The following is a 12,862-nucleotide window of genomic DNA, read 5'->3' on the forward strand; positions in this document are numbered from 1 at the left end:
GGGGTGCTCTGGGAATGCAGGTTTCCTTCCCTTTGGACCCTTGCCTCCGCTTTGCAGAACATGCTGGAATTTCTCCACTGCTGCCATGACAGCTCTGGATCAGCTCCCGACCTTGCAGGAGCCCTCCTCCCCTCCCCTCCGCTCCTCTCCTCCAGGGGCAAGCGGTGGGTTTCCCTCTCCTTTCTCCCAGAGGGCTCCTCCTCCCCTCCCCTGTTCTGGGGAAGCTGGGCCGGGTTTTGTTGACAGAAAGTGCTTTCTTTATCTGTCTCTCTGAAGTGGGAGTCTGCAGCCCTCTGGGGTCGGTGCCAGCCCTTGGTGCCAAAGACACTGCCAAGAAAGTGGAAGAGAAGGCCCAGCTCCCCCCACCCCCCACCCCCCGCCCTGAGCTCAGATAACGAAGACGGCCCTTCCTGAAAGACCCCGCGGCTCCACAGTGATGCAGCCATCCCCTTGCCCAGGAGAAGACCCTGACCCCCGCCTCCCCCCGGCAGACCATGCGCTGGGGAAAGGTCACCCACTGAACCGCAAAACCCCGAACGGGGGGTTTCAGCCCGCCCCCGGCCAATTGCAGCTCTCCCCTCTGCAAATCCCTTTCATACCAAGACAAGCAAATCGGCAGAAATAAATCCAGCTAGGAATTCTGCCAAACGGACAGGGTGTGTGCACGGACGGAGGGATCTCTCCCTCAGTAACCCTGGCTAGAGGGAAAAAACCTGGGCAGCTGCTCACTTGCGAGGCACCTTTGTGCACCGTGTCCCTCCGCGGCAGAGCCCGGCGACTTGGGGGAGCAGGTGGTGGTGCCCTCCCATGCAGACGGAAGGGTGCTCTGAGGCAGGGCCAGACGATGCTGCTGCCAGGCTAGCATCATGGCGAGAAGAGGCCAGGGCAGGCAGAGCCTGTGAGGTGCCCAGCTGTGCCAGCACCTTGCTTCTACAGCTGCAGATCCTAGGTCAGGGCAGGGGTGCTCCTCTGTGACAGCCACCTCCTCTCCTGAGGTCGCAGTAATGTGGTAGCAACCATACCGGTGTCCTGCTTCAAGCTGTGGTTGACTGGAAGAGCTCACCGATAGTGACCACCATCGGTGCTTGTGTCCCTTGCTCATCCCCAAGGACCTCTGCCATAGCCTGCTTGTGGCACTTCACCATGCATAGCTCTACTGAGGCACCTCTTCTACAAGCAGGCGCTGCTCGGCCACTGTGACCCCTTCACATCAGCTGAGACCTTTCTGCCAGGGGTAGCACTCCCCCTGCACCGCTGCCCCGCTCTCGGCTAAGGAGACCGCGCTATAAATCACACGGCGTGTTTGGCAAACATCCACCACAAAAGCTATTGGAAAACTTGTCTTCATCCCAAGTTCTGGGGTTGGCACCCAGGTTCAAAGAAGCAAAAAAGGCACTTCACCGATTTTGCTGCCTTCCCACCAGCTACAGAGCCCGTCCAAGACAAGTCTGACACCTGTGGGTTTTCCTCACACCTCCAAACTCCAGGAGCTTCTCCACAGTAGAAGAGAAGCCCAGGAGCTACCTAGAAAGGTCAGGAGACCCTCAATAGGCAGCGGTGTGCTGGACTTCCCTATTTCTTTGCTGCCTTGCCTTAAAAGTCACCTTCAGGAGCTCTCAGCAGAGACCCAGACAAAGGGTGCGATAAGCACCCTGACACGAGAGGTGCGTCAGCTGGGCTGCTGTGGAGCTGAGACATGATAACAGCTGTGGCGGGGTCCGGCCACGCGTGTGCAATGGGAAGGGGCTGCCACTAAACGTAAAGGGCTTTGCATGGGGACAGAGGCACCTGCACAGCTGGGGTGGAACAGGGATGTCAGGGCACTGGGTCTCACTGGCAAACCTGCACAAGGAATGTCCCACCACCCGGAGCTTCCACACAGGCTGGGCTCTTACCAAAAGCCAGCTTAGGTGATTAATTAAAAGCTAATACTTCTCCATAGAGTCACGAGCTCCCAACGACACTAACAATGCCCCCTCCCCCTCCGAAGTGGGGATTAGGAGGAAGCAGGAAGCCACTGAGGAGGGACCCTGGGAAGCTCGACACCCACACAGCTCTGCACGAGACAGACTCCCGCATCTCCTCATCCCAGCCCAAGAGAGATGGAGGAGCCCAGAGAAGCGCTGAGCTCCCCCATGTTGCTGGCGTTTGCCCTCTTGCTGTGGAAAGAACAGCAGCAATCCCCACACAGCACCTCCTGTCTATGGCCCTGCCTCTGCACCGAATTTTGGTATGCTCCAAAGAGTATACCAGCACTCTTGTCACCCGTAGTCCCTTTGATGTCCCTGAAGCTCAGCAGGATGAATTCTGCCTTCCATCCCACAGCAGCAAGTGGGAGCGATGCCGCAGGCACCCACAGGGCTGCCCAAAGAGCACTGTCTTGCAAACCAGCTTATTAGTGCTCTTTGCACACAGTGAACATCCCAGGGCAGGAGGGTACCACGACCAAGTAATTCAGCCACTGCTAACACACTGACCTCCCTGTGCAGACATGGAAGGTCTTCAGAGCAAATTCTTTGAGGACAACCTTCTCTTTCACAACTCCTTCAGTCAGTGCTGCTGCAAAGAAGCTCCCAAACCTGCCAGGTCCCCAGGTCCTGTCCTCCTCTTGGCCCCTGCACTGCCACCCCACTCTCACACCATGTCAACCCCTCCCTTGCAAAAGGGTTGAGGAGACCCCCAAAAAGTAAACTTTGCCTGAGGAACAAGAAGATGTTAAACCCGCAGCACCCTCCTCATGAGCAGAGCCAGGCAAGCAGGGGCCCCCGTACGTGTGAGAATGTCAGGAATCCCAATGTTTGGACTGGTTTTCTCTGCCTTCCCCAAACCTCCAAACATGATCAACATCCAAACGGAGGTGCTTCCCACACTGCCAGCTCCTCCCTGCCCCTGCTCCGATGGCGTGGGCCTGCCAGCTCATCCCTCCTGGTGGCATCCTCTCGGCTCAAGAACTTGCTCCTGTCCTGTGTTCGGGTGCTCCGCTGCATCCTGCTTCCCATCAGAGATGGGCACGCAGCCGCGGGGCTCTGAAAGAGTTAACGGCATCTGGCCCCCGTGAGTCGTCATATTTACAGGTCTGGGAGATTAAAACCAGAATTTACCTCGAGTGGTAGGCTGATAAGTTTATGGTATTTCTATTTATAACAGTCCCTCCCCCACCTATTCTTGCTCTGTTGCCTGTCTTCTAATCACCCATAAGCCTGCCTGGGTCACCTGGGGGTGGGAGGAAGGGAGAGAGCTGAAGAACTTCATCCTGGGATCTGCTAACGCAAACCAGATGTGGGAACCTGGAGATGACAACGAAGTCAACTGTTTTAAGGGGCTGGGGAACATCAGTGAGGGGTGGGGGAACACCAGTGATGAGGAGGAAGAGAAGCAGCTGTGCCAAGCCCAGAGCCTCCCCGAGGCACTGATGCCATGTACCAGAGGGGGAATTTTTGTTCAGGGTTTTGGGGATTCGCTGAGCGTTTGCAGGACTGAATTACAAATGAAGTACCGTGCTCTGACCTGAGTGCTGTCAGAGGCGGTGAGAAGAGGACTGAGACTGAGATAACACAAAGCCACACACCCCGGTGAGCCCACCTGCCGCCCATTTCCATTCCCTGCCACCTCGACCCTGACTGGTTCCCAGAACAAGACAGGTCCAAGAAACACCCTCCACCGCTGGCTGCTCTGCAAGTCCGGCTGTTTCTCCAGCACACTTGCCTGAAGCACAGCAGATGTCACCGGTGTAGTGCTGCCCCAGGCTCGCTCCAGACAGGACGAGGAGTGCTCCAGCAGCATCCAAGCCTCTTGCCCCATTGCCAGCATGGCCAGGATGGGGGCAGCATCCGTGGCCCCAGGGATGTGCTGCCTTCGGATCAAGTGACATGCTGGGCAGTGCCCGGTGTGCAGCACAGCCGGGAGAGGGAGCAGCCTGCAGGAGACAGTGGCACCAGCCCTTTGCTTTGAAGCCCTTGACCTACAGCTGGGCCAGATCCGTTACCCTGCTGTGTACCAAACTTCACCTGGTGCAAAGGGCACGCAGCTCGCTCACAGCCAGAGCAGGCTGGGGAGCTGTCAGAAGCAGCACAGCGGAGGGAGAAGGCTCACTGGCGTGGTGCTGGTGGTACAGCGCAGGTGGCTGGAGCATGCTGGAGAGAGTCTGTAGCTTATGGGATGGCCCTTCAGCTGGGCGCTGCAACCAGCAAATCACATGCACCTTCCCAAGGACCTCTGCTTGGTGCCCTCCCTGAACAAAGCACTTTAGGGCAGGGTGCTTATGGGGAAACTGAGGCACAGAGCACCCCAGTGACAAAGCCATTGCTGAACAGGGAGGCAATAACAAAATACCCAGTGGGTGCATGGGGGAACAGGATCAGGAGATCCCAGGAGCTCCTGGCTGCTGGTCCCACATGGCAAGATGCAGCATCCCCTCTCCCAGCAGCTCTCCAGCACGCACTGGAGTGGGTGCTGAGCGTTGGTGGGATACATAGCTGAGCAGGACAAACACAGCCAGCTTCAGCAAATGCTGCCGGGCATGAAGACCCACCAGCCATTAGACGGTGAGGCACGGCACTGCCCATGAAGCTCAGCAGTGGCACGCCACACTGGGGTGACTGGTGCCACGGTGAGGTGCAGAGGCCCGGCACAGCCCCGAGCACGTTCCTGTGGCCGTGTGCACGGCGTTGTGCAACCGGCAGGCCAGGCTGCCGCATCGGCACATTCCCGGGGCCTCATGCTGCTCAGCATCCCCTTCTGCTTCCTCCCCTGTTTATCCTTCGGCCCTGGCAGATTGGCTGCCGGCCTGGCTGTGAGCATGAGGAATCTGTGCCATGGCTAGCTAACCAAACACTGCCTAAGCCTGGGGAGCTGCAGGGCCAGCGCTCGACTTCAGACCTACTTCCCCATCAGCGGGAGCCTGGCTGGCTCTGCCGCGCAGGGTGAAGCCCGAAGAGCATCCAGCTGGGGATGGCAACCCTCCCGTGCCAGCCCTGCCTGGAGTGGGACACAGCAAGGGGCCATGACAAAACCCTGCCTCTGCCCAGGGACCTGGGCTATGCATCTGCCAGCTGGGGACAGCCAGCCACAGGGACACAGCTGGTGGCGCAAGGGACAGTGGGATGATCTCCCCATCGCTCCATCCACCCAACCCAGGGATGCCCAGAGTGTACAGAGGGGTGGAAAGATTCCCTCCGTCAGGAGGGACAAGGACCCTGCAGCCCCTGCCTCCCCCCAGATACCGGCCCAGCATTCCTCCTTATTTAAAGCTCTTTATTACCTGACTGTAATGATAACCAGTCACTCCCAGCAAAAGGGGCTCCTGTAACCCGAGTTGGACGCCGAGCCAGACCTACTCCTCCATCTCCCCCAAAGCGCTCTCGGGACCACCCCAGAGCAAAGCCCCGGCTGTCTGAGGCACTGAGGGGCCCCCAGGCCCCCTCCCTGAACTGCAGCATGGTTCCTCCATGGGCTGAGCCCCTCCTCACGCCAAGCTCTCTATCATCTTCCTCTGGCCCCTCCAGGACAACCAGCTGGGATCTGCACAGGCTGCCAGCGGGGAAAACTTTTATGTGGTGTGCATGCATGCAACTGCTTGCCTTCAGGGGTCTTCACTTGGTCTGATGCTGATGGAGCTACACTAGCTACACTGACTGGCTGCTCACTCCTAAATATAATGTAAATAATACTCACTCCTATCCTTGAGCATCTTCAGCCGTGTTAGGACACCCTTCTCCCGCCCACATGCAAACACAGCCCCTTCCCATCACAGAAGGTAGGCCTGTCCCAGTCAATGCAGAGGTAGAGTCACCACCCTGTGTTCCTTCCTGGGGACGTGCCCTTATCAGCCCATCACCAAGAATGGCCCTGTCCCTCCAAAGCAATGGGGCAGCTTGTGCATCCTCTGTTCATGCCAGAGCAGAAAACCCAACATCCAAAGTCACAGCAAACACACAGCCAAGACTGAGCTCTGCCAGTCCATGGGACAAGACCCTGGGGAAAACACCAAACTCAGGGCTAAGGAAATGAGGGTTCATGAGAATTTGGGCATTACCCAGAAGATATGAGCTCCAAGGAGCCGAATTTTGTGTGTCATGTATTTGAACTCCCGAATGCAGCAGCTGAGAGGGGTTTTGAACACACACACCTTCTCTGTGGAGAGACCGAGGCTGCAGGCAGCCCGGCTGTGCCTGACCCCCTTGGTGAGCTCCCAGACAGCATCCCTGCTCCCACAGCTGACCCAGCAACGATCCTGCTGCTGGGAGGAGAAACGATCCCACGCCAGCTAGAGCAGGATGCAGGAAAAGCAGTGCAACAGGAATAGAGACACAGGACAGGTGGGATTTAGCCAAGACTCCGGACTTACCACAATGAATAAAAAGCATTACAGGTCTCCAGTGGCCAACAAGACCCTGGAGTAACAACAACCTGGGTGAACAGCAAAGCAGCGCCAGTGGCAAAACAGATTAATGAACCGCACTGGTACGAGGTGTGACCAAACCATGGCCAGCCTGCAGCCCAGCGCCTGGAGTCAGCAGCACCAGCCGCAGCAGTGTCTCCATGGCCGCTGGAAAACTCCTTTCTGCTCTCACACAGGCCTACTACAGCTCCTTCGCTTACATGCACGGAAGAATATATCTGACAAAAGCACCTTTAGATAAGCTGGGAAGTGTCCCTAACTGTTCAACGTGTCCTGGTTCAGGCCCACAGCATCCCTCGCTCCCATAGCTATTCCTGACGTACTAGCAGGAAGCGGATACAAGCCAGTATATACACTCGGTATAGGTGTATATATAGAGAGATAACGCTCTCTCTCCACCTCCCACACCCTAGGGAGGACAAGGTGTGTGGTGAAAGACATCCCAAGACAGAAGAGGTACAAGGATCCAGAGGAAATCATCCCGCTGCACCACAGCAGGGCACGGGCACGTCCCTCAGGGAGCCCTGCAGGAAAAGCTCCACACAGAGGAGATGACCAAGTCTCGTCCTCCCTCCCAAACCTTCCTGAGCCCTCCTCTTTCTACTCCCTCCTTCCTACTGCCTTCCCTGGCCTCTCCACCAGCCACCTCTCAGCACCTTCTCCCCTATCCCTCTTCCAGCCCCTCTCGAATTTCCCCATCTCTCGTCTCCCCTCGTCCCTTCCCTCCCGGAGCTGTTATCCCTCCAGACCCTCCTGAGTCCCTTCTCCTTCCAGCTCTCCACCCTTGTCCTGGCCTCTCCTCCGCCCTTGCCAGCTGTGAACCTTGGCATGGATAGAGCCATTGTCCTCCGGGCATTGGGGCCAAGGAGGAGGAGGGGAAGGTGTGAGAGGGGACACAGTGGAGCATTTGTGTGTGTCCCCGCAGCCGTCAATGCCCTGCTTGTCCATTCATGCACTAAGATGGAAGCAACAGCAGCACCCACACAAGCGTCGCCATTTGGCAGGGTCCAAGGTGCCTGCCCAGGGGGGCACATTGCCCTGTTTGTTTGGAGTCCCACAGAGGCAGAAGACAACGCCTTTATCTCCCTCTCTGGACTGAGGGTGTTGGAGAGCTGGCATGGGGGACAACAGGACCTGAGAAGGCCACTTCGTCTGGCATCTCCCAAGCTCAGGACTGAAAAAGAGGTACCGCTGCCTGAGGCTGGCTCCATGACCCTTGCACCATCATTCCCCAGCCCAGGAGGAAGACAGAAATGGGGAAGGGCTTTTCAGCACCGCCTCTGGATCCTGGCCACCGAGGTTCCTTCATGCTGGTGGGCTCACCTGACCCCAGGTGGAGCAGCACGACGCGCCCAGCTCCTCCAGCTGTGCCCTGAGTGGGATCACGGCACATCAGCCACGTGGCCACCCTGCCGAGCCGAGCTTTAAGGGACAGTAAAAATGGAGACATAAGCAAAAGCTTCTGCTCTTGTGTGCTCCTCTCTGCAGCTCACTTGACCCAGATTGCAAGTTTTGGGGGACTGCAGTGACCTTTTTCTATAGGGTAACACCTATGTGCACAAGATCCCTGTCAGCATCATGCCAGCGAAGGTCCAGCGCAGCCCTTCTTGCTATCAGCATAAACTTTCTTTGGTGTGAATTATTATCAGAGCATATCAACAATACATGAAATAATAATAATATTTATTACCAGTTACATACCAGTATTAAGCAGAGATTCTGACCCAGGTGCCCAGGTCATGCTTGGTGGTGACCGGGAGAGGCAATAAAGGCTCAGAGAGGGACAGGGGCTTGATGAGGCTGATGGCAGATGGCTGAGCAATGTCACTGCTGCTCTGCTACTGCCAGGGAGAGAGCCCAGGGACACAGTCCCCAGACGCTGCAGGGCCACCAACACTGCTGAGCCTGTGGCTCCTGGAAAGGCTCTTAGCAAACGTGGAGAGCCACTCTGGAGACCACTTTCAGCCCGATTTGGAAGACATGCACACCACACACGTGGGGGACTCGGGACTTGGAGCTGCACGACCTCTCCTGGAACCCCCCCAGCACAAAACAGTCCTTAGTCAAGAAGATTAATAATCAAACAGCAACAGAATACAAGCCCACAGGCAGCCAAGCATCGCCTGGAACACCACGTCCAGATCGGGCATCTCGTTCCTCCCTTCCAACTGGGAGGCAACAAGGTCTCTCCTGTCCAGCCTGGACAGCCTCCAGAGGAGACTGAGAGTAAGAAAGCAGAGCAATTTATCTAGATGGGACTTTTGCCAGGGCTTGGGGAGGGCCATCACTACTTTTGTGCAACCAACACCAATCTTTCACAAGGTCATCGCTACTTCTCACACAGCTGGGATGTGCAACCACACAGCACTTTCTCTCAGTGCTACACTGCAAATAGTGCTTCCTCCAGGACCGACTCCTGCAAAAATCACAAAGGGCACCACAAGCTTCTTACATCGTTGGGTTTCCTCCACCAGCGCTGCAGCAAGTCCTTATCTACCTCTGCTGCACACATGGCACAAACCTCCCAAGGCTGATCCTTCAAGGATCTAGGAGCCGAGCAACACGACCAAGAGAAGTGCTCAGGCTCACAGGCATAGGGCAGTCATTCCTCTTTCCAAGAAGGAAACAAGGAGGAGATTCAACGTGTCCTGCTTTGGTGGTCTAAGCCTTACTCAGCAGCTGTGGAGTACAAATGGTGTGTCTGCAGGTACTCCCTCAGCTGGTGCACGCTGGGCTAGGCAGCAGCGCTGGGGCTGTGTAAATGGTCCAGACAGACCCATCCTGCTCTGCCACTTCAGGGTTGATGCAGGAGCTGCTGTGCCCTGCTTGGGAGCTCTTGCCCTCCTTGCGCTCCTGAGAGAGGGACGGACACAGGGGACGCTATTTCTCTGATTTCATCCATCTCAAGACAATGCCAACCATTACATCCCTGAATCTTGCAGCCCATCTAATTTTTTACTTAGGGTGTCCCCCACCAAACCCGGAGTTTCTCACTGGAGAAGACACATCCTTCAGACACATGCAATTCAGAATTAGGCTTCAGCTGATCAATTCATCTCCTGAGGAAGGGGCCACAGTAATCCATTTCCACCCTTTAAGGTCCTCATTTTAGGTACGATGAGGACACACCTCATCACGATGTACCTCCACACCCTTAACTACCAGACTGAAGAGCCCTCTGCTCCAAGGAAGCTACTTTCCAATCAGGTGGTCGTGGACCAGCTCAGTCACCTTCATGCTTTGCCATTTCCTGAGCTAAGCTAAACTTCTCTAGCCACCCACAATAAGTAACAAGTAATGATGCAATTAGATTTTTTTTTAATTCCCTAGGGATTACTGCCATGCTGGCTATTTCCATATAGACTTTCACACTGAAACTGAGATTTCTTTTTTCTCTTCAATATTTGCTGTTTGTGTTTTCTGACTAACTGTGAGCTGTCTCCCGCGCTGGAACATAGTTCCTGCACCAGGGATTTAGCAAACAGTTACCAGACAATACAAATCAGATACCAAACATGCTGTTTGGATCCCATCCACCCTGCAAGCTCTCTGTGTGTTCTGGGTCTCACTTCAAAGAAGTGTGCTGTCTGGAGCAGTACAAACCAAGAGGGAAGGTGCCTGGCACGCTGCTGGAGGATGCTGTGTGGGGAGGGCAGCATATGGAGGAGAGGATGAGGAGGTCACTCCGGGCTGGGGGAGGTGGGAGGCACTGGCTGCACACATTCCAGGCAGAGCAGCTCCTCAGGCTCTTGATGTGCAGCCTGAGTCATCTCCACGCATTAAACAAGTGAAGGCAAATACTGAGGCTCAAATAAGGGTGAGATGTGCCCAAAACAAGACAAACCTGACGGCAGTGCTGCTGGCTCTGCGGGCGTGGAGGCACAAGGGACGGATAATGAGGGGTAAGACCTTCTCCCAAAGGACTGCGCGCAGAAGAGATGCACGAGGAAGGTCAGGGACCTGCGAACCAAATCGAGAGCCCTCTCCTGGTACCTGACCGCCGGGGGCCATCCCTCCCCTCTGCTTCCTCAGTCTCCCTCCAGCGCACAGGACAACAGGCAGTAAGTGCTGCTCCTTCCCAGCACCGCTCCCCCAGCTCCTTCCCACCACAGCAGAGATCACATGCTGCTGCTGTTTTAAAGCACCTGCTGGGGAAAGCAGCGTGTAGGTCCTGAGCGAACAAGTCTGCCTTGCTGCCAGCCAGAACTGTGACAAAGAGCTGAGTTATGAGGGAAGAGTGGGAAGGCAAGGAAATTACACAAATTGTATGAGTCATTAGATCAATAGATTAAAAGACCTCTTAGAGCCTTCTGTCCAGGCCAGCATAAGGTCATTCATTCCCAGCTCGCTCCTTGGGGCTCTGCCCCTTGTGTCTGGACTTTCAGCACTTCCATTCGGGAGACGATGCCACAGCCCCACGCTCCTCCAAGCCTGGCTGCCTTTCTCAGAGCCCAACCTGAATGCTCCCTTTCTTATCGCTACTCACCGCCAGTGCCCCTGGTGCTAAATAGCACAAGGATGTCACAGCTGGGCCATTCACTATCTCCTAACCACAACTGCGCACAGGCCAGCTCCTCTGGTCCTGGCTACCACCAGCCTGCCATGATCGGTTTCCTGTGGCTGTCCTGTGCACAGCAACCCCCCTGCTATTGCTTCCTATTGCCACCCCAGCATCTGCCGCAGCTGCTCGCAGGGAGGCCGTCTCCCTCCCTTTGAATAACCATGTTTGGAATGATCTTCCCCCAGGTGCATCATCTTTTGCTTTCCCGAAAGGGCCATGGCTCCAGCTGGGCTGATCCACAGCAGTTTGACTGACTTCATGGGAAACAGGGCAGAAATCCCGGCCTTCCTGCAAAATCCACTGTTCATCTTCTCTCTCGGTGCTTGTGGTACTGGCAGCATATTTAGATGGCTAAATACACTTGTTATTGAGCTGCCTCTGTAGCAGCACACTGGAGGTCTGCTGGGCTAGGTGTTGTCAATTCAAATACCAGCCAGGCAGCCCCTGCCCTGCAGTGTTTGCAGCCTTGGATTTCTCCAATGTGTTTCAATTAATGCCAAACGACATCCTGATTAGAACCTTCCCCGGCATGGAACTGACAGGGAGAACATGAGAGAGATCTAACACTGCATCACTGACAGAGCTAAAATACAGCTGCTAGTATAGAGACATCAAAGAGCAGAAGGGTGACTAGCAGAGACCTCCAGGGACTGGTGTTTGGGCCAAAGCCATTCAGCATTTTTTATTGCTGTTCTCCACTGGCAAAGTTTGAAGGTGGCACACATATTGGTGGGATAAAAAAGAAAGGAAATCAAACAATTCATTCTTACAGAGCATCTTGAATCACCTGGTAAATGACAGCAATCTGTCTGCTGCATAACAGCAAAGCAAAAGGCAAGACAATCACCTGGAAGTAGCACGTACAGGCAGGGAAACTTGGGGGAAAAAAAGACTAAATGAAAGGCTCCAGCTTTCAGGACTAACCACAGCCCCTGAGCCCTCGGCACAATGTCACAGCTCTGGCCATGGCTGCAGAGTTCTCCATGCACGAGTGGACTATCAAACAGAAGACAGAGAAATGGTCCTGGCTTTTCTGCATAGTGCTGCTGGAATCGGTGGCCCACCTCTGTTTGTCTGGAAGAGAGCATGGAAATACTGGAGAGGCTTTGGAAAAGGTTGAAATAACTCTGCTCGGGGTGCAGAAGCAGCTTTACAGAAGTCCTTGTCTGGTCTGTTTACACCCAGGAGGCTAAACAGTGGTTGAATCCTCACATACATGAACTCACCCTGGAGAAAGCAGCCTGCTGGGAGGGGTTTTCAGTCTTGCGAGGAGGATATGGCAGTTGGAGTGCAAGATTTGACAGCCTCAGCCAGGAAAGAAGGTGATGCTCCCAGCAGGCAGCAACAGCTTTCCCAGAGAGGTAAAACATGCCGGTCAGGGACCATCTGCTCCCCCACGCTGGCACAGCACGGCCACAGCGGGCTCATATCTGATTGCAATAAACACGAGTGTTAGCATTACCGGGCACCCTCTTTTGGAAACTATAAACCACAACTCTCCAAGAGATGCTCCAGGAGCAATGCGCCTCTCGGGTGTCTTGGAGGCCCCTCCTAGCTGCAGAGGCCACAGTGCTCCGAATCTATCACAGCGCAGAGGCAGCAAACAGTGCCTCGACAGATACAAGAAGCTCAGGGAGAGCAAACCAAACCCACAAACATGGCCCACTCACTGTTTGACTGTCCTTCAGGTTCTCCACATCGCTGAGTCACGGGCAAAGGTTTCAGAGGTAACTCAGTGATCAGAAGCTGATTTAGAATTTTCAGCAGGTCAGGAACACTTTTGACAATATTTTCCTATCTCCTTATCCCCACTGTAGCTCACTGATCCTTCCGAGAGGGCTCTATTAGCAAAATTCATTCACAGCACATGTGACTGCAGCTCCATAAATCAGGAATTGTCC

The 12,862-nt window shown here is 55.1% G+C and overlaps 1 protein-coding gene across 10 annotated transcripts in view; it reads right to left on the reverse strand.

Moving 5' to 3' along the window:
• MYRF (myelin regulatory factor) overlaps positions 1–12,862 on the reverse strand; it is a 68,696-nt gene that overhangs the window by 38,633 nt on the left and 17,201 nt on the right. The window lies entirely within an intron of this gene.

Source organism: Falco punctatus (assembly GCF_963210335.1).
Source record: "Falco punctatus genome assembly, chromosome: 10".
Taxonomy (NCBI): Eukaryota; Metazoa; Chordata; class Aves; order Falconiformes; family Falconidae; genus Falco; species Falco punctatus.